We start from the raw sequence: 27,833 nt of genomic DNA on the forward strand, positions 1-27,833 counted from the left end.
CATCCTGTAAGGTTTTAGTTTTCTAGAAGCGCGGCCCATTTTGTGGCCCACTAATCTAACCAAAATGTAAATTACAAACCAACTAGTCTAGCCTTTGTGTTTAATCCATTTTTGGTCCTTCATCAAAGGGGCTCAAATTGTGGGGTTACATTCCGTCTTACTCCTACCCCTACACTCTTCTTTTTTCCTACTAAAAAAACTATGGTAAATACCAATTTTGACCTTGTCAAAGAGAAAATTTTGTTATTTTATTTTCCAGTCTTGAAAGTTAGAAAATTCCCTAAGGTTAAACCTTAGATGATGATATCAATCAAGAAGCATTTTAGACCATCTCCAACGGTGAACCAAACCCAGCATCAAATTCAAATTTTGATGAAAAACTTACTTTTTCAAGCTCCAACCGTTGTACCAGATTGATAACAAAATGAGATTTCAGCAAAAAAAGTATCAAACTGAGAACGAGACACAGATTTTACCAAATCACTGTTACTAACCGTTGAAAGAGGTACACCGGTCAACCAGCCGGTTGCCCGGCCGGTTGACCAACCGGTCAACCAGTAAAAGATTCAAACAGTTCAGGAAAAAAAGTTCAAACCGTTAAAAAAAAAAAAAAAAAATTTTGCCTAACCGGTCAACCGGCCGGTCGACCACCCCGGTTGTCCCGAAAAAGTTCAGAAAGTTCAAAAAAAAGTTCAGACAATTCGCAAAAAAAAAAAAAAAAAAAAAAAATTTTGCCTAACCGGTCAACCGGCCGGTCGACCACCCAGTTGTCCCGGGATAGATTTGGTGAAAGGTGAACCATTGGAGCGAGTGGTATCAATTTAGTGAAATGGGTCATTTTTTACTCAAATTTGGTGAAAAATTTGAGTCATCGTTGGAGATGCTCTTAGTAACCAACAATTTGATGTATAACAAATAGTAAGTAGATTGGGAGTTTTTGGAGCTGTAAATAAAAACAAACAATTACGCAGCGGATAAAATAATCATATCATACCTTTCGATGATAGAACCTTATGGATAAATCACGTGCTTCCAGAATCTAATCAATCAATCCCAGCAGTGGGGTGATATTACAATGGTGAATATCACCCACACAAACCACAGTGCAAAAATGACTTGATCGTTGTTTTTGGGAGAGAGTCAGTTTATGGGTAGAAAACAAAACCTACGTCGTTTTCTATCTTGGTTACCCATAACCATATATCAGATATATATTATATTTATCTCATTTATCCATTGGTTAAATGAGATAATATCTGATATCTATATCATCTATCCATATCATGATATGATAGATATATATCCTGAGTGGCTATCCAAATAGGTTTGAATTCAAATTCAAAAACCCATTTGGATGAGGTTCAAAAGGTTCTAAGGGTCATGCCACATGGGCGCCCAATTTCTAACATCTCTCACTCGGACATGAGTTGGCATGACACTGCCACGTCTCAATCTCAATCTCCCCAAAAATAAACAATCTCATACTAGCCACTGCACCGTGCGACTGCTGAGAACACCTGCATGTGAGAGCTCTATACTAGAAACTCAAAATGAGCCAGCATAGAGACATCAACCCAAAAAGAACAGAAATAGTGTCTCATATACCCCAGACCCATCTAATTACACCGGTCCAAAAAACATCTCTAATCCCTCAAAAAAGAGCATGTTTGACCCTCTCAATTCTTGCAATATATTCACACTCAATTCGCCTCTCATACAGAGCGATGTGAGTTGCCGGCAGTGAATATACAACAGTGGTGTAATACTAGATGATCTTCCCTTTGCACTCATGCCATTTAGTTTAGGATTGACCGCTTTCCCAGTGATGTCCCTTAAGGCCGAATCATGCATGACCGCAGGCAACATACCAAAGTAGCAGAACATCAACCCCTTACCTTATGACATAGTCAAAAGTCACAAAAGGGTACATAAATGAAAGTCATATCAATAATGACACGTAAGACTCACACGGTGAGGAAGCAGGGATCCATTCTCTCACCTCATTACTCGGTCGCCAAGCACATATAGTATGAATACATGTTACGGTGGAGTAACTCTTCCATAAAGAGTGATGTCATACTCGATACACCGTACAGATATTAGTCTAGTCGCTTTCTAGCGCCTAACTCGAATTCTCTATTTGCTCGCCTTCTAGGCGCCAAATGAGATCTCGTATCTGGCTAATCATAACAGGCACAACATGGAAAGTGGGTACTAACATCCATGTTTGGTCCTTAACACGACCTCATCTTGGTTATAACCAAGGCGACATACATAGTGGATGATTTAAGCCTCTCTTGGCTCCAAATAAAATAAACCACCAGTCTCATCCTTGCTCGCTCCCAAGCGCCAAGGGCGATTGCTCGTGTGAGTGAGCCAATCTTGCCTGCTGACATCATCATTTGCTAATCATTATGACACAAACCATAATAGTGTCAACATCCCATCATCTCAAAATAAGTGATCGATTTAAAAAAATTGACCACAGCTTGCGCAATTATAGATTCCAAACATAAGCCTTATCAGCACCTCTTGCGATAAGTATATACAACGGAATCCACCATGGGCGCCTCACATGAAATGATTTAAGATCACTACCTCTTGCGCAATAACCTCTCTAAAGATATTTTTTTTTGGTGACCAATTTGCGTTCATTCTTAATGCGCCCAACTAGCGCAGATGCGCCCAACTAGCGCATTGAATTTTACAAGGAGCAAATTAATATGCTTCTAATAAAGCATTTTATCCACAGTCTAATGAGCAAGGTCAATGTCTGAACAACTCAGTTAACCATTTATCAAAGATAACACTTATCCTGCCGAATACGCCCACATAGCGTACTTTAGGCTCCCACAACAAAGAAAAGATCAAGGAATATAGGTCATCTGTTTCTCCCAAAGACAATCTGAGGATTCACTCAATAGCTAAGGCTCTGGCTTTTACCGATAGGTAAGTCAATGGGTTTGCAATTTTGCATCTAGAATCGTTCTAGGATATTCCTTATGTAAGTCATTGAAGACAAACCGAGAATTTTCCTAAAACAATCCCTAAGGATCGTACATCCGAGCATATGAATTACATCACCCATGTCCATCATATCTAAAATGGAGGACTGCCCACCCTAGGTGGTGACAACCTTTTAAATTCCTGGCTCATAATGACTAAGTAAGGAAAAAACTTCTTTTGGACCATTGATCATGCCTCAGTGGTCTTCATTGATCATCGTTGGCCTATCATGGCTTGACGAAATCTAAGAACCACTGTTTGGATAACTGCTTTAGGTTGTAAAAGATTTATTGGAACCAGCAACCTTTTGCGTTCCTAACTTTTCACCATAAAAGCAGAAGGTAAGTCCTTACGGATCTACTTATCCAATTCTCTAATGAAAAATCGGGTCACAATGTCCACAAATCAATGTTCCGAACTTATGTCAATTATAGCCTAAGTCAAAATAACCTCACTCCCTAGGAGGAAGTCTTCTCATGGTCTACACTTTCCTCAATGGTGCGACCATTCGGTATCTAGCGAGCCTTATACCTCAACAATGACTATCCAAATTACGCATAACTTTATAACAGTTTTGCGTCATAATGGAAAGTCAACCAAATTATAAAAAATGGTTAATCCTCAAAGACTTTGTCTTAAACTGCGCAACATTGATCCACTTTTTTAAAATAGGGGACTAGAGCCTTAGGCATTATCCTAGGCTCTTTATCATCTTGCGGAGCAATCATGAATGTTTCCCTCTCAATCACCCAGTGATGACGTGGAAAATTTTCACATTTGCTACCACGCAACTAAGAATGTAGAGTATTCTGCTCTAATGGAGTAATCCATTAGTAGGCACATCGCTCCCACTGGATATTAGAAATTTCTTTCCATTCTCAACTAGGCTACATAGAGCGCTATGCTTGGAATTCTCCATCTTATAGAGTTCCAAAAACTCTATTCACGTCACCTTTACTAATAAAACTTTATGTGACTTAGTTACACTACCACAAAGCTGCTTACCTATATGCACATGACTCGGAGGGTTTGCATGACCGCATACAATAATGCGCCACACGACCCTTTGTGTTTACAAGACAGCATACAATAATGCGCTATAGAACCCTAGGTCTTAACTTCGCAATCTTATGAGAAGTAGAATAAATATAAGCTGCTTAATGGTTACAGATCGCCCATAGATGGCTCTCTGCTAACCCATTACTCAAAATGGAGTGTAAAATCTGATATGGAGGGCACTTAGTTAGGGATATAGGCAACAAACTAGTGCAATTCCCAATTGGGAAACATTTTGCGCCATTATCCACCTAACATTAACAATATTTAATTCCTTATCTCTACTACACCAGTATGTTGTTGAGTACTAGGAATAATCAATTTTCTAAGCATCCATTTCTCTTCACAGAGTTTTCAAAAACTATAACTCAAATAGATACTCGCCACCTTGGTCAAAAATTAAAAAGCACAAAAGCTCTTATCTAATTGATCTCGACCTCATATGTGCAATGTCAAAAATCATCTCAAAACTTTTGACTTATGGGAAATCAAATAGTCTTGACTCAGATGCGTATCGTAATCTATAAATGTGTCGAGATTGAGGCTTAGCTATCATACCCTTACACATATCTAGTCACAAATATCATAGTGGACTAAATGCGCCAAAACAAATGACCTTCTACGGCTTTCCTACTTACTTGTGCGCACCCATTGCGAACAAAGTTACACATTCATATGAGAGCAGGATGTCATAAGCGAGTGAGCCCGAGAAGGCCTACTCAAACCATCGTGTCATCATCTCATTAATGTGATTAAGTATAATAAGCCACTGGTTCATGACCAATGTCATAAACTAATTCCAATAATCTTAATGTATGAGTTCTCGAAGATAAGTTTAAAAGGTTTAGGCCCAACTAGGTAATGACTCACGACTAAGTCATATTCACTAGATCATAAAAAGGCTACAATGGAGATATCAAGTGCGCCTAAGTCGCAAATTTAACTAGTAAGTGCTAATCCCCTGCACCTTCAAGTCAATTTTATTCTCCATACACTTTAATGCATCTAGTTGAAAGATGACGATACTCCTCTTGCCATATCTATTTCTCGCTTCATAGTTACTTGTAATTAATTCTACTATCCACAAGAAGGAGAGAATAAGCTATCACCTATGACAGCTCCTAAAGTAACTTAAGCGCGAATGAGGCTAAAGAGTCTAATTTCAACACAATGCTCTCACAAGCGATGCGTCAAATTCTTAGAGTCATAACAACCTTGTCGGCCTTGACCTTTTTATTACTATGCTGCAACGTTTGCGCTTAGTGTTAAACGTTATTAAAAAACGTTAGCCTAGCTAAAGAATCACACAAAGAAGCACCTCATCCATGTTTCACACTCAAGTATGGAAACAGTAAGTGTCCAGACTTAGACAAGTTGGCAATGCTAATAGATTTTGCAGCCACTAAGCGCTAATCTTTTCACTCATTGTTAATAGATTTTGCAGCTTCTAAGCGCTAATCTTTTAACTTCACGTGATATTTCAACGCACACTATTATAGTGCATGAAATTTCGCTCAATCCACTCCCAATAATTGGGTAGAGAGCAAAATACTGCTCGTACTGGCTACTCGTCTTACACTTAATGACTAATTTATTTAAGCTCGCATTTCTTGGATGACGTGACTCTTGAATGTTACTTCATCCAATGATGTAACATTATTTACAAGTCAAATTACAAAGTCAATCCGCGCAGCTCATTAGTCAAGATCATATACAGATCTATTGAGGGCTTACTAATTTCATAACTCCAAAACTCGCCAACCAAAACTATGTAGCGTGCCGCTAACTATAGCGCACACATTAGTTTTTATTGTGCCAAATAAGGCAACAAAACCACGGCGACTTTGAGTCATGTTTCCTTACTTTGGCTCAATTAAGGTTTGACCTAAAGTCTCCAAGACTTTTGCTCATCTAAAGAATGGGATTAGTTTGTTCACATTTGAACATCTCTACTAAGTCTAGGTCAATCAAATTAACTTCCATAAGTTAAATCAATTTAGAGAGAAATTCGCATTGGGATTAATTTGATTAGCATAATGTAATTTTGCCGCAAAAATCTAAATTAAATAGTGACAATATTACACAAGTCGCAAGATCGAAAATCCGCTATGCTCGTAATCATCTCTTGCGCCACATGTGACAATTATCCAAAATTTAATTTAATTTATGCGCAAAATATTGGTTTTCGGGAGTTAATCTACAAAGATTTCTCTCAACCGAATAACCTCCCACTGACTATGGCATATACAAAGCATGATAAATTCCATACGATAGCATTTTAATGCAAATCTACAAATAACTCATGCTATATTTATTTAATAATAGAATTCTAATAAATAAATAAATAATCATGCTCTTCTAATTACAACATATTACAAACCCAAAAAATATGCTGTATTCAATATTTAAATTATGCCATAACAGAAAGTACATCATCCTGAAATTTTCTGGAATTTTCTGGTATTTTCTGGAATTTTAAATAACTAATTAAACACACATAAAATTAGAAATAAAAAATCCAGAAACTAGTAAACAGAAACAATATACAGATTATGCCATAATTAAAATGTACATTGTTCTGAAATATTCTGAAATTTTTCTGAAATATTCTGGAATTTTAAATGACTAATAAATACACATAAAATTAGAAATAAAAAATCCAGAAACTGATAAAATGAGACAATATTACCAGTAGATAGTAAAACATTTTAGAAGTCCACAATAAAAATTTCAACCCCAGAAAATTATTTATGTAATACCAGAATCATTTTAAAGCATAAAAAATGAATTATTAACACAGAAAAAATATTTTTTATTTTCGTAAAATTTTCAAAATTTTACAGAATGTAGAAAAATTAATTCTGAGTCTAATAGTATAAGCCACGCATAAAACAAATATGTAACGAATAAATTATGGCCAATTAACGCAATTCGGAATTAAAAAACAAACAAACAGAGCCTTAGAGCCAAGCCAGGCGGGAAAAACGGCTCGGCTCGGCTCGGCGCCGCTCAGCGCAACTCGGCGCGAGTCGGCTCAAGGAGCGGCTCAGCCCGCGGCTCGGCTCACGGCTCAAACGCGGCTCGGCTCTCGGCTCCAACGCGGCTCGGAACTCGGCTCCAACACGCGGCGAGCGTGCGAGCGCGGACGGCGCGCGTGCGTGGACAGCACCGCCGACGCGCGCGTGATGGCGCGTGCAGGCGCGTGGGAGCGCGTGACAGCGCGTGGGAGCGCGTGGCTGCAGTTCACGGCGTCAGGTGGCGCGTGCATACCACGCGCCGCCTTCCAGGGTGTTTTCTGGTCCGATTTTTGTACTGCCGGACTCCTTTTTTCAAAATAAAATCATTTATGCTCTTAAAAATGACATTAATGATCATAAAAATGAAATATTTTGGATCTCCGCATCTTTTATAAATATACACATGATAAAAGAAAGCACGAAAATATCCATCAATGGCTCTGATACCAATGTAAATCAGAGATCACAAAACATGCAGCGGAATAAAGTGTTTAGATCATACCTCATTTGATCTAAAACCTCGTGGATAAATCACGTGCTTCCAGAATCTAATCAATCAATCCCAGCAGTGGGGTGATATTACAATGGTGAATATCACCCACACAAACCACAGTGCAAAAATGACTTGATCGTTGTTTTTGGGAGAGAGTCAGTTTATGGGTAGAAAACAAAACCTACGTCGTTTTCTATCTTGGTTACCCATAACCATATATCAGATATATATTATATTTATCTCATTTATCCATTGATTAAATGAGATAATATCTGATATCTATATCATCTATCCATATCATGATATGATAGATATATATCCTGAGTGGCTATCCAAATAGGTTTGAATTCAAATTCAAAAACCCATTTGGATGAGGTTCAAAAGGTTCTAAGGGTCATGCCACATGGGCGCCCAATTTCTAACAGGAGCAATTGAATCGACAATGGTCTAAAAGAGATTGAATTTGTGGCCAAGGGTAAAATTAATCGACAATGGTCTAAAAACTCTTCAAATTTGGTAGTCTTATTGGAAACCGGAGCACAACGACCAAATTACATAACTTTATTGTGAGTTAAGACAAATTTTGTGTAAAATATGAAGTTTAGACATTTCATTTTACATTTTTGTCTTTCATGGAAACTTGAGGATATATATATATATACATATTTTGTTGCTTGCGTCTATCTTGTTTAATGATCAAATTGTTGAAAATGGTTATAAAATTCTGGGTAAAATCAAAATTTTTTCCTAAGTTTGGTTATAAAATTCTGGGTAAAATCAGAATTTTTTTCTAAGTTTGGTCTATTTATTAGGTGGGCCCCGTGCGTCGATTTACGCGGGTCAAAGTAGTAACGCGTTCTATGCCGCGTCGTGATTCACATGATATATTTGGTTGCTCAAAACAATTACTGAGTGAATGGGAAATTGAAGCCAAAGTGTGCTCCATGGAAATGGAGTTTTGATGGAAAATCCTTAAAGGTTTGAATAAGGCTTGCCCCACATTGATTTGGTAGGAAGTTTTGAATGGATTTATAAGACATGGGTTTGGTAGTTGGGGTGTGCCCCAAGGGGTACCCAAGTACTTTAGAGAGGGAGGTTATGGGCAAAATGGGTTAGACCCATTGGACTCAAAAATCACCACACGCGCCACCGCCGTCCGTTCGGGCGGGCCAAAAAATATTTGAATTTAATTTTATTTTTGGTAAAATAAAATTCAGAATTCAAATTAAACCGGAAATAAATTAGTCCGGTTTTACTGTACATCCAAATAGGGCCCTTCCCCTTTTTTATCTGTTTGAGTTATAAACCCAACAGATTCAAAACCAACAGCTACATACCTGTTTAATTCAATACCTACAGCCACCATTACATCTATAAATAGGACAATCCTCATTTGATGTTTGATTCTTTCAGAAATTTCGTATTTCACCTCTGCAAATCCTATTCTTCATTTTGCTGCATTTTATTTTTGTGACAGAGAGTATAAACACTTAGTGTGTTCGACGAACGAATAAATTGTAGTGCTGCTTTTATTCGTTGATAGATCATTTCATCCTGAGAGATAGACGTCTACATTTTGAAAGCACCGAGGAGAGGACGAATCTGTCTTAAGGACACAATGTCAAACACTGGACATGATCAGATTATAATTCAAAGAAGTTAATTAAGTAAGTTATTTAATTTATTTTCGGTGTTTCATTATTTATTTAAATTAGATTTCAATTTTGTTTTTGTAACAAAATAAAATCTGTTTTTATTATTTTTTTTTATTTCAAGTTTGATTTTTGTAATCAAACAAATTCTCTTCTTTCTTTTATTTCTTTTATATTATGTTTGTTGTTAAGTACACAAACTGAATTAATTAATTACAGTGAAGATTGTCCAACAATCTTAAGACAGAATCGTTTTTGGTATCTTCATTGTATTTAATTTTCTGTGATTTCATAAGACATATTCTGGTTGGAAAAACAAATAGTGGTTTATGCTATTTGACAGATAGTAGTAATATACTGTCTCTTTTCTTTGACAACTAGTAGTAATATACTGGTGTCATTAACAATTGCAGAATATTAATTTGTGTTACAAAAAATTATTGTGATATTTTATTTTTTTAGTTTTAGTAACAAGGAAAATAAAATTATTTTGTGTTATAATTTATTTTCAGGTTTTAGTAACTAGAAAATTAATTTGAGATTTAATTTTTTCTGATTTTTGTAATCAGAGATTATGGCTACTACAACTGAAACTGCCACTGGTAGTGGTACTCCGATTGTTACACCAACACCGGTCCCTATCCAGAACCATATTCATGTACCAATCATTCATGGAGAAAAACCGGAGAAATTTAACGGTACTGAGTTTAAGAGATGGCAACAGAAGATGCTGTTCTATCTTACAACCCTAAATTTGGCCCGGTTTCTCCATGAAGAGGCTCCAGCACTTAAAGAGGATGAAAGTGATCGGCAAGTTGTTGTCGCTGTAGATGCTTGGAAACATTCAGATTTCCTATGTAAAAACTACATCCTTAATGTCCTTGACAACATGCTGTATAATGTATACAGTCCTCTGAAAACAGCAAAAGAATTGTGGGATTCTTTGGAGAAGAAATACAAGACAGAGGATGCCGGCACGAAGAAATTTGTCGTCGGTAAATTTCTGGACTTCGTTATGGTTGACTCCCAAACGGTAATTTTCCAAGTTCAAAGTTTTCAATTAATTTTACATGATATTTATTCTGAGAGTATGTCTCTAAGCGAGTCTTTCCAAGCCATTGCTTTAATGGAAAAATTACCACCGGCTTGGAAAGATTTCAAAAATTATTTAAAACATAAACGCAAAGAGATGACCATGGATGAGTTGATTGTAAGATTAAGAATTGAGAAAGATAACCGAAAAGCTGAAAAGAGGAATGGAAAAAATCCCATTGAGTCCAAGGCTAATGTGGTTGAACAAGTTCATAGACCACATAACAAAAAGAAAAAGTTTACTGGAGATGGTCCTAAACAAGACGACAACAATGGCAACAAGAAGTTCAAAGAAAAATGCTATAACTGTGGCAAGACTAGACATCGAGCTTCTGACTGCCGCCGCCCTAAGAAAGATCATGGAAGTACAAGTAAGAAGACCACCAATCAGGCCAATGTAACAGAATTGGATTACATCTCTGACGGAGTGAATGACATCAACCTCTCTGCTGTGGTGTCTGAGGCTAACTTGGTTGGAAATCCCAAAGAGTGGTGGGTTGACACTGGAGCAACTCGTCACATTTGTGCGGACAAGAAGATGTTCACTACCTACAATGAGGCTGCAAATGGTGAACAACTTTTCATAGGAAATTCTTCTACTTCTACTGTGGCTGGACATGGGAAAGTGATCTTGAAGATGACATCAGGGAAAGAACTGACCCTCAACAATGTACTGCATGTACCTGACATCCGGAAGAATTTAGTTTCTGGTTCTTTGTTAAGTAAAAATGGTTTTAGGCTTGTATTTGAGTCTAATAAATTTGTATTAACAAAGAGTGGTATGCATGTTGGTAAGGGATACATGAGTGATGGTCTGTTTAAGTTGAATGTAATGATAGTTGTACCGAAAGTTGCTATGAATAAGAATAACGCATCTTTTGTTTATATTCTTAAGTCAAATTTATGGCATGGTAGATTAGGACATGTGAATTTTGATACTTTGCGTAGATTAATTGGTTTAGATTATATACCAAAGTTTGAAATTAATCCTAATCATAAATGTAAAATTTGTGTAAAAGCGAAACTAACTAAGGCTCTATTTAAATAGGTTAAAAGAAAAATCGAACCTCTAGAATTAATTCATACTGATGTATGTGATCTAAAATTTATTCAAACTAGAGGAGGCAAAAAGTATTTCATAACATTTATTGATGATTGCACAAGATATTGTTATGTTTATTTACTTAGAAGTAAAGATGAAGTCTTAGAAATGTTTAAACTCTACAAAACAGAAGTTGAAAATCAACTTAGTAAAACCATTAAAATGGTTAGAAGTGATAGGGATGGTGAATATGATACACCATTAAATGAATTTTGTGCACAACATGTGCGTTATTCACCAAACTATAGCCCCTTATTCTCCACGCCAAAATGGAATTGCTGAAATAAAGAATAGAACCCTAAAAGAAATGATGAATGGCATGTTACTAAGTTCAAGTTTACCACAGAACTTGTGGGGGGAAGCAATATTGTCTGCTAATTATGTTCTTAATAGAATATCCCACAAGAAAACCAATAGCACTCCTTATGAATTGTGGAAAGGTCGACCACCTTCCTACAAATACTTAAAAGTGTAGGGGTGTTTGGCAAAAGTTGAAGTTCCTATTCCTAAAAAGACTAAGATTGGACAAAAAACAGTAGATTGTGTGTTTATTGGTTATGCTCAGAATAGTAGCGCATATCGGTTTCTGACTTATAAATCAGAAATACCTAATATAAATGTGAACACTATTATAGAGTCAAGAAATGCTGTGTTTTTTGAACATGTCTTTCCTTACAAGAAAGGACAGGAAAAGGACAGGAATTAAGTTCACAGAAAAGAATTTATGATTGTACATAAAGTCAAGAGACTAATGACAATCAAACACAAGAGACTAGTAATGGTCTCGACCAACATGATTTAACTGATGATGCACTAAGACGAAGTAAGAGAGCGAGAACATCAAAATCCTTTGGTCTAGATTTTCTGACATACCTGTTAGAAAATGAACCTCAAAGCTTTAAGGTAGCAATGACAGGTTCTGAAGCACCTTTGTGGAAAGAGGCTATTAATAATGAAATTGAATCCATTATGCAAAATCATACTTGGGAATTGGTGGATCTTCCACTAGGTTCTAAACCTCTTGGATATAAGGAGATATTCAAGAGAAAAATGAAACCAGATGGTTCAATTGACAAGTATAAAACAAGACTTGTAGTTAAAGGTTACAGACAAAAGGAAGGTCTGGACTATTTTGACACATATTCCGCTGTGACAAGAATAACATCCATTCGTATGCTTATTGCTGTAGCAGCGTTGTTTAATTTAGAAATACATCAAATGGATGTTAAGACAACTTTCTTAAACAGTGATCTAAACGAAGAAATCTATATGGAGCAACCCAAAGGGTTTGTAGTATCAGGGCAAGCAAAGAAAGTTTGTCAACTTGTAAAATCCCTTTATGGATTAAAACAAGTACCTAAGTAATGGCATGGAAAATTTGATCATGCAATGCTTACTAATGGGTTTAAGATAAACGAATGTGACAAATGCGTCTATGTTAAAAACACTGACCAAGGATATGTCATAGTTTGTCTTTATGTGGATGACATGCTTATCATTGGAAGCAGTCAAAACATGATCAAATCAACTAAGCAAATGCTTAACAAAAGATTTGATATGAAAGATATGAGGGTCGCAGATGTTATATTATGAAAATTACTAAAGTATCTGATGGATATGCATTATCTCAATCACATTATATTGAGAAAATTCTTGGTAAATTTATCAAGGATGATATGAATTTAGCTAAAACAGCTGTAGACGTCAATCTTTATTTATCGAAAAATAAAGGTGATGCAGTGTCTCAATTAAAATACTCCCAAATCATTGAAAACCTAATGTACCTAATGAATTGTACTCATCCTGATATAGCTTATGCTATCAGTAAATTGAGTAGGTACACTAGTAACCCCAAAGAAGACCATTGGAAAGCGATCATTCGGGTTCTTAGATATCCAAGATTTACCCGTGATCATGGTTTGAACTTTACTCGATATCTAGCAGTACTTGAAGGTTATTGTGATGAAAATTGGATATCGGATACTAAAGATTCAAAATTTACAAGTGGATATGTCTTTACTCTAGGAGGCGCTACTGTTTCTTGGAAATTCATAAAACAAACTTGCATCGCACGATCCACGATGGAATCCGAGTTTATTGCTTTAGACAAAGCAGGAGAAGAAGTAGAATGGCTTCGTCACTTCTTAGAAGACATTCCAATCACTACAACAAAAGTAACCTATGGTGACGAAAAGTAGTGAAGAAAATAAATTTCGTCACTAAATAAGAATAATTCATGACGAATTATAAAATTTTGTCGCATATAATAAAAAAATAAAAATAATTGGTGACGAAATTTATTTTCGTCAATAAATACTTCTTTTTAGGTGAGGAAAAATTAAGTTTCGTCATCAAAAGTTTTCCCGCTAATTTTTTTGGGTGGCGCCAAAATTTTGAGACTTTTGATGAGAAAAAAATTTGTCACTAATTATAAAATTATTAGTGAGGAATATATTTTGTCACCAATAATTTTACATTTTTTTTTGAAAAACTTGATTTAAAAAATTTAAGATTATTTGGTGAGAAATATATTTTCGTCACTAATCAACTTGTTTGGTTCTGGTTTTCAGAAAATTCTACTTTTTTTATTTTTCATATTTTAATATTTTCAATGAAATTTTTTAATATTTTCAGCTTTTTTTTTTTTTAAAAAAAAATTTACACACACCTAACATAAATATACTTAAAAAATATAATACACTACTAGAAAAGGGAGCTTTAGCCACGGAACTTTTTGCGACGGTCTAAAAATTGTCACAAAAATTGGCTTTTGCGACGGTAATAAAATATGCCGCGAAATCATTTTTTTTTGCGATGGCAAGTGATTGTAGCCGAAAAGGCACCATGTAAATATTATTATTAGAGACGGACAACCCACAACCGTCGCAAAAAGGTTTTTTTTTCATTTTGTTAATTTGCAACGACCTTTCAAACCGTCGCAAAAACTTAATCCTCTAATTTTCCACTTTCGCACATCTCTCTCTCTCTCTCTCTCACACACACACACACACACACACACACACACACCTATCCCTAATATTTCAGTCTTCTTTCTCATTTCCAACCCTAATTTCACTCTATCTCTCTCACACCACTACAACAAAAGTAACATATAGTAACAAAAATTAGTGAAGAAAATAAAATTTCTCATTAAATAAGAATAATCTGTGAGAAATTATAATTTCATCACATATAATAAAAAAATAAAAATAATAGGTGAGAAAATTTATTTTTATCAGTAAATACTTCGTTTTAGATGAGGAAAAATTAAGTTTCGTCACTCAAGGTTTTTCCAGTTTTTTTTTGGGGCGCCAAATTTTTGAGACTTTTGGTGAAAAAAATAATTTTATCATCAATGATAAAATTATTAATAAAAAATATATTTTCGTCACTAATAATTTTTAATATTTTGAGATTATTTGATGAGAAATATATTTTATTCACCAATAATTTTTAATATTTTTGGACTTTTTGGTGAAAAAATAATTTTGTCACCAATCTTGAAAGGATACTGGAGATATCGAGTGGGAAAAAATACACCTTCTTTTGTGTAGAAAGCTAGGGTTTACAAAATCGTTTTAGGCATCTTACCTACACTAGAAAGCTCTCTCTCTCTCGCTTTGTCTCCATCATCGTCGGAAACAGGAGCACCACCGCTATCGCACACAAGCACCATTGTCGATCCACCATTGGAGCATTACCCAGGTATGTCCTTTCTATTTCGCCCTCTCTGTCTCCCTATCTCTGTCTCTCTCTGTCTTCTTCCATTCGCATGGCTTCACACAAACCCAGCCCCAAATCGACCCATCCACCGCCATTGAGTTTAATACAGATTCTTTCTCCACCGAGAACAACCACCATCGGCTCTCTTTTCCCTTTTACTCATTCTTTCCCCCACTCTCTATCTCTCTCTCTCTATATATATACACACTATATAATTGTTATATAAATTTGGCTATGGTGAGAGTATGTGGATGACCTGTTCGATGAAATTCTAAAATGGGTTTTGAATTAGAGAAATTATGATAGTCTATTAAATGAACTGGGTTTGGACTGATTGTCTTTTGATCATATTAAAAGATGTTGGAAATAAGAAGAATACAAGGAATGTTACTCTATATAAGCGGTATGAATTTATTGCTTTATAGTTCTGTTTAGCTTGGAGTGGACAAGTTAGGTGGATATAAATTATTCTTCTATTGCTGGTAATTTTTTGGGTTTTCTTTGAGCTTCTATTAGTTGTTAGAAAAAGAGTGAGAGACCAGCCAATGCTCTAACAGCACTTAACATGGGAAAATGTGGTTCTACACAGTTGACCTGTTGTGATGTTAATGGTTGATCTTTGTTTCTCAAGTGATCTATTCATCAATCTTGTTAATGGTATCGAAACTAGAGTTTTGTTTATATGTGGTTATTTCAAGTTACATTTCTTTGTTGCTTTGAAGCTGTAATGGTATTGAAGCTGTAATTATTGCCCTGGTGATTAGGTGATTCCATTTTAATTGATTAGTTTTTCTTCTCATGTCTAAATAATGTTTTTTTATTTTTTTTATTTTTTTATTCTCCATATTTTAAAACTTGAACTTTTGTGTGTGTGTGTGTGTGTGTTTTTTTTTTTTTGATGAAGCAAAATTGTCATCTAGTACCGAAACTGTGAGCTATTTTTAATTATGGTTCTTAATATGAACATACAGGGGCTTATGTTGGTGAAACTGCTTGTCAACAAATATCATCCATATCGTTGTCTTAAATAAAAATGTTGGTGATGCGATTGTATCTTAATTTTGTGTCCTTGGGCGCCCTTGGTTTGAGTCCCTGTACATATGAGGTTTGTATCATTGTCATAAAAATATCCTAATTTTGTTAGGAAATTTGTTGTCTTTGCCTTAGACATTGTAAAATTTAAATTGCATGGTTCACTAAATATCTATCCATATATTATATTATAACACACAGATTGAGGACTGAGTCATTGGAAACATATAATGATTTATTTAGAAGATACAATGGTTGTTCCTTTAAGTTTTAGCATAAAGTTTACAGTAGATGTAGGATAGTAATTGGTTGCTTTTGTTTATATCAATAGGATTAAAATGACAATTTCCTTGTCAGGGACTTCAAATGATGGATTGGAAACTCAAAATTATTTTTCGCTGTACATATTATTGGCAAGATCAGTTTCTAATTTTGTAGTTGCAGAGGTAGTAGTGTTTCTAATTAGTCTTTAGTTAAATAAGTCCTTCCCTATCCTTTTTACTTCAGTATATGTTCTGCTTTCCTTGATGTCATTTGGGGACAGTATTCTGCGGGCATGTATCTTGACTGTTTCTACTTGACCTGAGGGAAAGAATCAAGCTGAAGCAAATTTTATTCTTCCTGAGTTTAACAAGCTAGCAGCGGAGGTCAAATTGACTGTATGATCATAGTCTGGGTGAGTACAATTTCTGCGAGCTACTCCAGAATTTGGTAATAATCCTATAGCTTACCTCCAACTCGACAATCAATAGGAGACATGCTTGTAAAAGTTTTGACTAAATTTTTCTAATTTTTAAAATTGTATAGTCAAAAAATGGACCTAAAAAGTACATAGATATTTTTTTTGACTAGTATGGTCCTTCGGCACATCAATCTCAAATGTATGAGATCCTTTCTCAGAAAGAATGTAACCCATGTCTGCAGTTTCCTTAGCTGCATCATCCCTCTCTTTATCAAATTGAGCAACTGTTTCCTCTCTAGCAATCCTCCTAATTTTTGTACGATGATCAATTCCTTCTTCACTTGACAAGTGCCTCTGTAGACTACCGTCAGTAGAAGGTATTCCTAACCAGGTATAATTCTTCTTTTGCACAACTAACAAAACTTGGATTAGACAAAACTGCATCAATCACAATCTTCCCCCTCTTCAGACTTGCAAATGGAAGAACTTGTAGTTTTACAGTAGGGACCTCCCCGCAAGAGAACTCTTCATTATGAGGCCCAATTGAACAAGACTCCAAGGTAATGCTCAAAGGTGAAATTCGCCGAACCTTACCAAAATCAAGCTCGCGCTGAATATACTCGCCGAGAACCGAACAAACAGAAGGTAAAAGCTTCGCTTCAACAAAAGTCTTGGCTTTTGCCTTCCCATACCAAACCAGTAAGCACACCCAAGATATCACGGCAAAAAAAATAGAGCACCTGATTAAAAGTAACCCTTCTTCCCACAACCGAACCAAAGACCTAACCAGAGCTTTGTCTGCAGAAAGGGGCTTTGTTACATGTTTCACAATTAACCCGCCTCTCAACCCTAGGTTCTTCCATTGCAGCTCCACATTTCTTCCACAAAAATGAGAAAACCTAATCCCCTGAAAAACCCAATGATTTTGCTTTGCACATTTACACTTGCTGAAAGCCCTTTTGGGTAGTTTTACTTTGTCTAGACAAACTAAATTGCCGTTGTTTCTTCTATTTACAGAGTGTTGAAGAGGACATCGCAGAAATGGGCTATGTAATTTGGTGCTCATTATCTCTATTTATACACTAACCCAATTCAGAACTCATTTTCTGGGGACCAAGAACCAGCTCAGTCCCCTAAATTTTCAGAATATTAACCAGTGCCAAAAGAATCAACACTTATACAATAATCAAAATGAAACATCTCCAATTACCAATAATTTCAAAAAATAAAAATAAAAAATCAAACACAACCACCAGATATTAGACATAACACTCTGTTTGGATGGGATGATTTGGTCAGAAATCATGAGAAATTGTGAGGACCGAAAAAAAAAAAGAACAACTCTCTTATTTTGGTTATTTCATTTCTCACCAAAAGTAATTGCCTCCCAAAATTCAAACAAAAAAAAATGTCACCCATAACCCTTTCCCACATGTTTTGCTTGCTTACCCATCCAAACATATGGTGAAAAACACAATCACTTGCAATTATTTCTTTTCTTTTATCACCCACAATCCAAACAGATTACAAGTTATTTCCCTAACTCAAAATGGAAATTCATACACATTTTTTTAGGACTTGACAGAACATTAAAGAATTAAGTTTACCAACCAAAAACTGTGAAATCAACATACAGATATGAAATCCATATGAAAGTAAAGATTTTGCACTCATTTTTATAATAGAAATAGAAATACATACATATGCAATATGCATAGATAGATACAATAACATTTAAAGTAGAAAATCAGAGTCTAACAACATTTCTCGAGTACATGTAAGGATAGGATTCAACATAAATCTCGATTTGAACAATTCTCTGAGATTGCTTCTATGAAGTTGCGTCTGTCCTTTGATTTCCCTCGCTTCCTGAATCTAGAGAGAGAGAGAGCGAGAGAAAGGTCTGGACTTGCTTGTTGATGAGTATTATATTTATTATTGTCCTTTATGCTAATTATATAAATGGTGTGTATCATAACTTGTCTTTGTAGTCATTTTACCTAAGGTTAAAATTGTAATAAAAAATAAACTAATTAATGATTTGTCTTGAGAGGAAAAGTGGTGTGTAAATAGAGCCTCCCTTGTGTTGAATTCCACTTATCAAATTTACCTCATTGAAGAAGTCATCGGCCCATTGTCGTGAATCAAATGTACCTCAATGTTACATTATATTTTGAAGTTATTATATATATTCTGCCATTAGTGATAGTGATATATGGTATTCTTGCAATCTTTTGGCATCTTATGTTATCCGTGTTGCTTTATCATCAAAGATCACCTTAACTCTTTGAAGTTTTGAATTGTTATATGCATTTCTACTAAATTGGTTTATAAAATAAAATTATTTATATATGAGTTTAGATGTAATTGATAATATATTAACGTTTTCCTTTTTTTTTTTTTTCTTTGCAGATTGGTTTTTGATGACGTTTGGAAGCATACTTGCAAATGAAGATCAACTGTTGAATTTTTTCTTGAACTGATACTTAGTTCTAGTTGCAAATCAGGATCGAGTGTTATTTTTATTTTTGGACTCAACGTTAGTTCGTTTTGGAATTTGCTATGATGGTTTTTGTTTATTATACTTAATGGATTATTAAATTCATTTGTTTGATGGATTTATTTTCATTTATAATATAAATTGTTTAATGAATTTTTTTGTGGAATGGTGTATAATAGCTAGTGGATTTATTAATACATTGAAAAGACTATTGCGATATGAGCAGGGATATTTGTGAAATAATAATTTAAATTGGAATATAAAATATGGAACAAGTTCAATGACGAATTTTTTTCGTCATTTGTACTTGTTATTATGACAAAGTGATTATTTGTCGCTAATAAATATTTTTTGTGACAAAATTTATTATAGCTTATATATGAAATATTTGGTTCATTTTGTTGTTCGGTGACTAAAAATTTCGTCACGTATATATATATTTGTGACGAAATATATTTCGTCACCCATGTATGACTTTTGGAGACAAACAATTTCGCCACCTTTACATCTTACTGTGACGAAATTATTTCCTCATCAATGATCAACATGTGTGACAAATTTATTCGTCAACTAAAGTTATAAATATGGTACTGAATAATTATTTGGTGACGAAAATGAGAATTTTTGGCGACAAAATGTTGTTTTATTAGTGACAAAAATTTTCGCCACTGAAGTAATCTCATTGGTGACGAAATTATTTTTCGTCATGGTGGTTTTTAGTGACAAACATTCAATGACGAAACCGGTGACGAAAATATTTCCTCACAAATATCTATAGTGATGAAATTAGTTTTTTGAAGACAAAAAAATTTCGTCATTCAAGGCCCAACTTGTTGGAGTGAATGTGGCCAAAACCTGTGCTAGCTATTTGCATTCATTGTGATAGTCAATCTGCAATAGGTAGGGCACAGAATCATATGTATAACGGTAAGTCACAACATATTTGTCGTCGACATAATACCGTAAGGCAATTGTTGTCAAATGAAATAATCTCAATAGATTATATAAAATCTAAAGAGAATATTGCGGATCCGTTAACAAAAGGTTTGGCAAAAGAGCTAGTGTATAGTTCATCGAAGGGGATGAGATTAAAGCCTATTACATAAGAGTCGTCATAATGGTAACCCTACTTATATGACTGGAGATCGCAAGAACTAAGTTCAAAGGGACAACTAAGTTATGTATGGTTCACTAGAAATCACCAAGGGATTAAAATTCCCTACCCATTCCTATGGTGAGTGTGATATCTGCAACATATGTTGTATACAGGGGCATAAGGATAAGCTTTGCTTTTAATGATTACTTATATCTTGATTGAGGCATAAAATCAAGACGAGTATAAGGAGATACTCACAATAAGAATCACCTATATGAGTGTTGAACTGGGGCCGGTTCTATGAGAATGAAGCGGTTAAATTCTCTAGAAACACTTATGAAAATCAGGCGCGTTCAAGGCCAAAATGAACACAACAGTGAGAACCACGAGTTAGAAGATATTTTGTATGAAATCTATTGTCTTGGCTTACACAAACGGTTGAACAATTCAAGGCATCGCGTCTATTGGTTAGCCAGTAAGTCCGATAGGTTATCACTAGGGAAGGTTCAAGGCCGAAAGCTACCTATCCTGATGCAAGATATTTTTGACTTATACTCTTTCGATATAGTCTGCATATTATTGCATTTCCGTTGTCATCAAATTCCATTCATGTGGGGAATTGTTGGAAATGGTTATAAAATTTTGGGTAAAACCAGAATTTTTTCCTAAGTTTGGTCTATTTTTTAGGTGGGCCCCCTGCGTCGATTTACGCGGGTCAAAGTGGTAACGTGTTCTATGCCGCGTTGTGATTCACGTGGTATATTTGGTTGCTCAAAACCATTACCAAGTGAATGGAAAATTGAAGCCAAATGGGCTAGACCCATTGGACTAAAAAATCACCACACGCGCGCCGCCGCCGTCCGTCCGTCCGGTCGGGCGGGGGTGCGTGGTGTAAGGTTGGGTTGGGCTTGTCCGGCTCAATACCTATCTTTTTGGGCCAAAAAATATTTGAATTTAATTTTATTTTTGGTAAAATAAAATCCAGAATTCAAATTATTCATTCAAAAATTTCGTATTTCACCTCTGCAAATCCTATTCTTTATTTTGCTGCATTTTATTTTTGTGACAGAAAGTATAAACACTCAGTGTGTTCGACGAACGAATAAATTGTAGTGCTGCTTTTATTCGTTGATAGATCTTGGGAGATAGACGTTCACATTCTGAAAGCACCGAGGAGAGGACGAATTTGTCTTAAGGACACAGTGTCAAACACTGGACTTGATCAGATTATAATTCAAAGAAATTAATCAAGTAAGTTATTTAATTTATTTTCGGTGTTTTATTATTTATTTAAATCATATTTTAATTTTATTTTTGTAACAAAATAAAATCTGTTTTTATTTATTTATTTTTATTTCAAGTTGATTTTTGTAATCAAACAAATTCTCTTCTTTCCTTTATTTCTTTTATATTATGTTTGTTGTTAAGTACACAAACTGAATTAATTAATTACAGTGAAGATTGTCCAACACAAATTTGAATTCAATTTTATTTTTTATTTTTAAGGAATCAACTTAATTTGTTGTTTTATTGTCAAATTAGGTATTTTCTTATTATAAATAAAGTTAAAGTCTTATGACAAAGCAATCATAATCAATAATATTTTAGTTTTCCTTAGTTAAGTATTTATTGTTATTTTAAAATAAATTCCTCTTGCACCAAAATTGTCAACTTTTAATTTCTTTTTCGACTACAAAATATCATCTTACAAATAAAATTCAACAAATTAAAATTTATAATAAAGTTCCAACTATAAGGGAAATAAATCTCACACGGGCAAAAAAATTCCTCACACTTCACTACGTATATTTGTGAGAGGGTAATTTTGGTGAAAATTGGGCCGAGCTGTGAGATGGACATTATGGCCCAAAGTATGAAGGGCGTGGTAAAAAGGCCGTAAAATTACTCCGGCCCAAGAAAGGTAAAAGATTACTCCGGCCCGAGAGGAATGTAAAGTTACTACGGTCCGGAAGCGACTTGGAGTTAGGCCGGTCTCAGAATTAGTCCGGTCATGGCGTATTATGGTTAGAACGGTCAGAACCTTGCTACTCGGTAGCTCGGTCTAAACATACCATGGTTTGTGCGTGAGAGAACCGAGATAAAGAGGAGAAGGAAGAACCGAACTAAGGATAGTACGGCTTACTCTGTGGCTCAGCATAGCCATGATTACTTCGGTCATGTGGGAGTCCGGCCATGGTAATAACCATCTCACTTGGTTTAAGCAGTGGGGGGGGGTGTTGGAGGATAAGGATTATCCTTCAGGAGGTTAAATCCTAGGAGGACTCTGCATGGAGGAATAGAAGTCTTACTAGGATTGTGCCACACGAAACCTATAAAAGCTCACAAACATCACCTTTGGAGAGGTAACACACAACTTTGTTTTCTGAATATACAGAGCTTTTGTCTATTTGTCAAGTTTACTGACTTAGGCATCGGAGAGGTTTCTGGCACACACTCGCCGGCTAGCTCACGTTTGTGTTTTCAGGTGATAAAGCGACGACGTACGGAGGAGAGTAGACTTGGTCAACAAGATTATACGAGAAGGTTTATTTCTTTCCCGTACAATTGGCGCCGTCTGTGGGAATTGCAGACAGAACAGAACCTCTTGACTAAAGCTTCTCCTCTTTACAAACGATGGTTCACATTGAAGAATTGCCACATTCCGCCATCGACGGGCAAACCCCGGATGGGGGAACAAGGCGTGAAGGATTACCTTCTATCCCTCCTATGGCAGATTTGGAGCCCCAATGACATAACCCCAGGAGAGATACTAGGGGAAGACGGACTCACAGCCCCCGTCAATCTCGCTCGCAAAGTCCTGACAGGCAAAGACGGAGGATTGATCCTCAAGCTCTGGAAGATCGCGTGAAAGAGCAAGACAAATTGATAAGGAAAATGGCGGCGGACATGGAGGCCTTGAAGCGCCAGATAAAGAACAAAGAAGTGGCGACATGAGAGGGGCACAAAAACAAGACGCCCCCTCGCCACTCAGAAAATCGTAGTAGGAATACCACACCCTCGCAAGGAGAGAGTAGAAGCCTCAGGACAGGCGATACTCAATCCAGGTCTTCCAGAACTCGTCACTCCAGGTCTGAGAGGACGAGATCTGAAAGATCATATACTGAAGGAAGCACGTATTGGCCTTCACATACACACCAAACCAGATCTAGACAGACGGAGTTACCTAGATCATCCGACTTACGAACCGTGCTCAAAGAAAAAGCACGATGCAAGGAGGATGCCAGGGCACGGGATTCACACAGAGTTTCTGCCTTACAGCGGTTGGCTCCTCGGACGCATGGAAGCGTCGAGGTTAGAATGCCAATACCGCGCCCTGCCTACGAACCAACGGACAAAGCATTAGCAAGGCTGCAGACTTCGCCGTTTGTTCCGGCGATTGAAAACGCGCCCCTACCATCAGGCTTCCTTCAGCCCAAATTCACTACATATGAAGGGAAGACGGACCTCTACTCACACTTGAGCCACTTTCGCCAGGTCATGGCTGTATACAGGCGAAACGAGGCCCTAATGTGCATACTCTTCCCATCCAGCCTTGGCGACCTAGGCTTGACTTAGTTCGAGAAACTTCCAGAGGGCAGCATAGCCTCTTGGGCGCAGTTGGCAGAGGCGTTCGTAACAAGGTTCCGAACGAACACTAAAACCCCGGTGGAAATTGATCAATTGCTCTCCATCGACATGGGCGATAAAGAGACCCTAAGATTTTACAATAGTCGCTACTGGGAGACATTCAATCAGATTGGGGACTGCCCCACCAATCTCGCCATTGCACAATATAAAAGAGGTCTTCCAGTCGGGAACAGACTAAGGGACTCAATCACCATGACGCCGCCCCTCACCATGGAAGCCTTCATGGAAAGAGTGCATCAGCACATCAAGGTAGAAGAGGATGGTGCACGTGCCAAAGCAAAATCTGGGGCGACCACAGTACCAGAAAAGAAGACCTCTGCGAAGGTCAACGCAGTAGACCGACAGAACAGAAACGGACGTGGCAGACGAGATAACGGAGAAGACCCGGATAAAAGATGGTTGAGAATCCGCACTGCCATAACCACGGTGTTCAAGAAACCGATATATCAGATTCTGAGCGAAATAAGAGATGAGCCTTTCGTCAAGTGGCCAGCCAAGCTGGGAGAAGCACAGAAAGACTACGACGAAAGATCGCGGTGCACCTTCCATAAAGAAAAGGGGCACCGCACTGAGAATTGCACACCATTGAGACAACACCTGGAAGAGTTGGTGGCAGCAGGACATTTGGATAAGTACATTGAAGGAGGGACGCAACCAACCCCCCAAGACCATAATAACCCCAATGGGATGCCAATCGACACCCCGCCTCAAGGCATTATCAATGTGATACATGGAGTTTTTGAACCTGAGCGTGTATGCGAGCTCAGAGGATCAATCAAAAAGGCTGAACACTTAAGAGAAGTGCAAAGTGCCCAACCTGCCACCAAAAAGGGGAAGACAGAGGCAACAAACGTCATGTCTTTTTCGGATAAAGACTTAGAACGGATATATTGCCCTCACAATGATTCCCTGGTCGTCACTCTCCGAGTCAAGGATTTTGACGTCAAGCGGATTCTGATTGACCAGGGAAGTTCATGTGAAATCATGTACTACGAAACATTTAAACAACTGAAGCCACAAGACAAAGACTTGGCGCCTGCTGTATCTCCCCTAATTGGATTCAACTCCATGCCAGAATGGCCCGTCGGCAAAATAATTCTTCCAGTTAAAGCAGGAAGCGTGACGAAACAAGTGGAGTTCTGGGTATTGAAGGTCCCCTCCACTTACAACATCATCTTGGGCAGAACATGGCTGCACGCCATGCGATCGGTGGCGTCATCCTACCACCAAGTAATGCGGTTCCCCAACGACACCGGTGTAATTGAAGAAGTTTATGGAGATCAGATCATGTCAAAGCAATGCTTCGTCACGGTGAATAGCAGCCGCGCTGCCAAAGGATACGTTCATTCGGTGGAAGAACCTGAAAGTAATGAGCTATTTGCAGATGTCGGCAAAACGGTGGATCAGAAAGCAGTGGAGGACTTGGTAGAGGTAAAAATAGATGAAAAGAACCCGGATAAGTTCTTTTTGCTCGGTTCGTCGTTGTCTAGCACTGAGAGATTAGAGGTCTTGGAATTGCTAACCTCTAACACCGAAGTGTTCACCTGGACACCCTACGACATGCCAGGCATTGATCCAAACTTCATCTGTCACCAACTCAATGTCCACCCATCCGCCAGACCAGTCATTCAGCGCACTCGCAGATCGGCACTTCACCATGCCGAAATAGTGGCGGAAGAAGTAGGTAACCTGCTGGAGGCAGGAGCAATTAGAAAGTGCACTACTCGAAATGGATCTCCAACACGGTCGTAGTGCCAAAGAAGAATGGAAAATGGCGTGTCTGCGTCGACTACAAAACAGTCAACAAGGCGTGCCCAAAAAACAGCTTTCCTCTACCACGGATAGATCAACTGGTAGACCTAACGGCGGGGCACAACCGACTTAGCTTTCTGGATGCATACAGAGGCTACCACCAAATCGCCATGCATGAACCAGACCAGGAGGTCACATCCTTTACAACTTCGAGAGGACTATACTATTACGAGGTCATGCCCTTTGGCCTGAAAAACGCAGGGGCAACATTCCAACGAATGGTCACCAAGATGTTTGAACTATTGTTAGGAAGAACGATGGAGGCTTACATCGACGACATGGTGGTCAAGATCAAGGATGAGAATGACCATCTCAAGGACTTAGGAGAGATGTTTGAAATCCTGAAGAAGCACAAGTTGTGCCTCAACGCATCTAAGTGTGCATTTGGTGTAGGATCTGGCAAATTCTTGGGCTTCCTTGTGACCAACCGGGGTATAGAAGCAGACCCCTCTCAGATCAAAGCAATCCAGGATTTGGAGAGACCAAACTCAGTAAAACAAGTGCAGCATCTCACCAGTATGGCAGCCGCGCTCAATCGGTTCATAAGCCGGTCGTCAGACAGACTACGACCATTCTTTCAAGCTTTAAAAGCCAAGTTTGAATGGGACGAAGAATGCGACCAAGTACTAGAAAGCTTGAAAGAATACATATCCTCCCCACTATTGCTGGTCACCCCACTACCAGGAAAAGAACTCTTCCTATACCTTGCAGTCTCTCAGCATGCAATTAGCACAGTGTTGGTTCGTGCGGAAGGAATTCAACATCTGCCCATCTATTATGTCAGCAAGACATTGCTGGGAGCCGAAACAAGGTATTTGCCACTGGAAAAATTGGCATTAGCCTTGATGATGGCCTCCAGGAAATTGGCACACTACTTTCACGCCCACACCATAGTCGTCCTTACAGCTTTCCCACTAAAAGCTTTGTTTGAGAGGGCGAACTTTTCTAGGCGAATTTTGAAGTGGGCAGTAGAGCTGGGACAATTCGATGTCAAGTTCCAACCTAGAACCGCAGTAAAAGCCTAATCTTTGGCAGACTTCGTCGTAGAATTTACTCCTAGAAGTCATCATATCTGCCCAGTCGACCTAACTGACACAACCAAACTAGGGATGGAAGTTGACGCCGGAATAGCGCAACCCCTAGCAGAAGGTACTCAGTCAGACTCCAAGGCAGACCAGACTATAGACAACAAGGAAGAAGCAAACCAAGTTACAACAAACCAAGACTCACCAATAAATAAAGACTTGGTTCAGTCAGATAGCGAGGGGCAGACAGCAAGCATAGACCTTGAAGAAAACACCAGCAACATTCTTGACCCCAGGACATCATCCGACCCCTCCACCTGTTGAAAGTTGTTCGTTGGTGAGATGTGGAAGCTCTTTGTGGATGGAGCATCCAACCGGCATGGTGCAGGACTTGGCATAGTCCTCATCTCACCAGACGGCCTGGTTGTGGAGCAAGCAATCAACCTTGGCTTCCCTACATCGAACAACGAAGCGGAATATGAAGCACTTCTAGCAGGACTTAAATCAGCATACCACATGAAGGCCACCGAATTAATGGTCTACAGCGACTCACAGCTGGTGGTAAACCAAATTTTTGGCGACTATGAAGCAAAGGATGATAAGATGGCCAAATACCAAGAATTGGTCAGAACAGAAATCAAGAAATTTGAAGTAGTGAGGATAGAACAGATAGGCAGGGAGGAGAACAGCAGAGCAGACGAACTAGCAGGCTTCGCCTCAATGGCAGACACCTCCATCCCTTATCCACTACTGATCGACTACCTACCTAGACCAAGCATTGAGGACCCCGAAGCAGAAGAGGTATGTTGCACAGAACTAGGCCCCTCATGGATGGATCCCATCATACTATTCTTGAAAGACGGCGTCCTACCGGAAGAAAAGAAAGAAGCCAACAAA

At 37.6% G+C, this 27,833-nt stretch overlaps 1 long non-coding RNA gene across 1 annotated transcript; it reads left to right on the top strand.

Moving 5' to 3' along the window:
• The first annotated feature begins 14,899 nt into the window (after positions 1–14,899).
• On the top strand, positions 14,900–19,508 carry LOC145791164 (uncharacterized). The gene is made up of 3 exons (XR_014330936.1): positions 14,900–15,123; positions 16,113–16,246; positions 19,268–19,508. It is a non-coding gene; the product is annotated as an uncharacterized LOC145791164 (long non-coding RNA).
• The last annotated feature ends 8,325 nt before the right edge of the window (positions 19,509–27,833 follow it).

Source organism: Camellia sinensis, chromosome 5 (genome assembly GCF_055761805.1).
Source record: "Camellia sinensis isolate YWXY chromosome 5, ASM5576180v1, whole genome shotgun sequence".
Lineage (NCBI taxonomy): Eukaryota > Viridiplantae > Streptophyta > Magnoliopsida > Ericales > Theaceae > Camellia > Camellia sinensis.